This window comes from Haemaphysalis longicornis, unplaced genomic scaffold (genome assembly GCF_048455015.1).
Source record: "Haemaphysalis longicornis isolate Haplotype H1 unplaced genomic scaffold, Haemaphysalis longicornis Haplotype H1 scaffold_1, whole genome shotgun sequence".
Classification (NCBI taxonomy): domain Eukaryota; kingdom Metazoa; phylum Arthropoda; class Arachnida; order Ixodida; family Ixodidae; genus Haemaphysalis; species Haemaphysalis longicornis.
The window spans coordinates 440,675,956-440,678,759 of record NW_027526203.1 but is presented as its reverse complement, the minus strand read 5'-3'; the positions used below and the strand labels follow the sequence as shown (position 1 = coordinate 440,678,759).

The following is a 2,804-nucleotide window of genomic DNA, read 5'->3' as shown; positions in this document are numbered from 1 at the left end:
CGAAGGGTCCTCCGGATCCACGCGGTTTAAACGTTGGCGGAAACCGGCCAGCGCAGCCATTGGCGGTGGCGTCGTCAACCACGTGACCATATGGGTCGCTTCAGCGACCCCGCTTTGGCGGATTACGCATGACCCCTTTTCTTTTTTTTTCGTTTATCTCGTCTTTTTCGACGCACTTTTTTTCGAGTTTTGTTTCTTCGGTTTTGTTTTGTCTTCGCAGCAACCATCGAACAAAAGTGTAATTTTGGTTAAAAAAGCACTGACGATTATTATACTCCATAATGCGAAATTTGTGCGCAGCGCGAACTGCCGTCTTCTCGGTCACGGCGCATATCTTCTGCGTCTCAGGAAGTGATCGCGTGATCAGCGAACGCAATAGGGTGCGGGCTACTCTGCCGTTGCGCGTCGCCGCCTCCGCCGGCAAGCATGTTGTTGTAAATCGTGTTTGAATCTCCCACGCAAATGTCACGTGGTTCGGATGAGCCGCGAACGGAGGAGCAGCGTCGGGCGAAAGTGTGAGGGGGAGGCAGTGAGAAAGGTGACGCCATAGCAGCGCGTGCCGCCCTTTCCCTCACACTTTCGCCAGACGCTCCGACGAGCGTCTCGTGCGGGCTCAGCATGCTGCCCTCCTCCTCACACTTTCGCAACACTTTCCTCTGCCGTTTTCTTTCTGTCTTCGCTCGCTAGGTTACAACGCCGTCGCCATCGCCGTCGTCAAACCACAGTAGCGGCCGCCAAAGTGCTGCGCACTATAAACGCGGGTACACTCTGGATTACACACTTAGGCTTTGCTGTAAATTGCCCTAAGGTTTCCCTTGCACTAAAAACAATGTTGGCATGGATATGAAACGTGCTGCAAGTTCAAGTAGTTCGGTGAGTTGTTTGTTATATGTGCTTCGTCTTTGCACATTCTATTATAGACAACTTAGTTTTGCAATGGTACGGCTCCAGTGAACTGAAATCGGCCTGCCTGGGTGCTAAGGAGCATGCTTAACTCATCAGAAAACTATTTTCAAGTTTAAATGCATCAGTGCGAGCAGCTGGACGACGTTTTCTACGAAATGCATCAAATGAAAATACACGACGCAAGAAGAGCAAGGTTACCGAATAAAATTTTTTGTAAAAGTGCAGCTCCTGATTGCTTATTTGGTAATTTGATTATATCGAATTCCGGGCTACGTCGAACTTGTCGTTTATTCCAGTTTGCTATCGTGATCGACATTCGACGGTATACCCTAGCTCCCGAAGTTCCATTGTTTTTTTTTTATTAAAGCTAAGCTTATATGGCTAGAGTTCCGTGTATTTATCATGTCCGAGAGCAAGAACACCCGAGGTTCCAGGTGTCTTTGAAGCGCGAGGTGTTCTATAGCCCGAGGCGTTGGAAAATAAACGTCCCGGCGTAGGTATGATACTAGCCCGTGGTCACCACCAAAATCGAAACATTATTTGGACCTCAAGCTAATACGTCTCATTACTTGGATAAGCATCTTGAGTGGACTAGGTAATAATTAACACGCACAATTTTCAAGATGAAAACATGACTTCGACCTCAAGATTATACGACTAATCATTTAGATGTTCGTTTTGAGTGGATTAGTTATGAAGAGAGACGAATTTCAACATAAGTAGTGTCAAAATAAGTGTGCGCGTGTATGTGTCTGCTTTTAGGGATGACAGCCATTAATGCTCAAGCCAAATAAAATTTGTTCATTATCAGCTCATACATTTCACCTAATTGAAGCGCGTCTGACCCCACAGGAGTCGATGCACGCGGTTCAAATTAACCGTAATTAAGACATCTTTAAACAACTTATAGAGAAGTTACTGGATGAATAATAGTGTAACTGTGATTACCCCATAGCTCGAACACACCGCGAAAAACTCCATTCACAACAACGCTTTAGCGATAGCGAGTTTCAAACATTACCCAACACACACACACACACACACACACACACACACACACACACACATATATATATATATATATATATATATATATATATATATATATATATATATATATATATATATATATATATATATATATATATATATATATATATATTCTAATTCGCTATATGCATAGCGAGGGTCTCTGTTCTGGCAGTCTTAGTGCCATAGGTAGCTTAAAAGGGTTGAACGCTGGTCGACCGCTCCCGACATGTCGTAGACGCATGAGTCACTCCTCGGGGGTTAAAAAGAAGGTCCCCTTCACCCCGAGCAGTCGGAGTGGCGCTGGCTACCACCGCCAAGCACAGGAAAAAATCACCTCGACATAAATACCCCAGAAAATGGAGGGGAAATAGCCCCGCCGGTAGCGTAGTGGTCATCGCACCAGACGCTTATTCTGGAGGTTGTGGGTTCGGATCCCACCCGGCGGGCATTTTTTCTACACTTTCACTCTGTTTTCCAAATTCTTTATCGCTTTCAATGACCTGCCACATTCTCCCCTTTTCTTTCCGAGGTTTTCTTGACTTCCAGCCCTTATTTCTGTCTTATTTTCAACGAGCCCCTCATTTCCAAAATATATATAACATGGCATTATATAGTTCGTCGTAAGCGAGCTCGGTTTCACCGAAGAACCCAGAGCAATGGAGCACCAACAGCTTCACGTATACCTTGCTTCATTACAGCAGAGTCGCTGGATGAATGTAAAAAGCTTCGCATAGCCTGCTTCATTACAGCAGAGTCGCTGGATGAATGTAAAAAGCTTCGCATAGCCTGCTTTATTACAGCATAGTCGCTGGATGAACGTAAAAAGCTTCGCAATTGCGCAAGCGGCGAGCCCGTAGCACGCGTAA

General features: G+C 45.4%; 1 non-coding gene across 1 annotated transcript; it reads left to right on the top strand.

The window, feature by feature from the left end:
* The first annotated feature begins 2,311 nt into the window (after positions 1-2,311).
* On the top strand, positions 2,312-2,384 carry Trnak-cuu (transfer RNA lysine (anticodon CUU)). The gene has a single exon. It is a non-coding gene; the product is annotated as a tRNA-Lys (tRNA).
* The last annotated feature ends 420 nt before the right edge of the window (positions 2,385-2,804 follow it).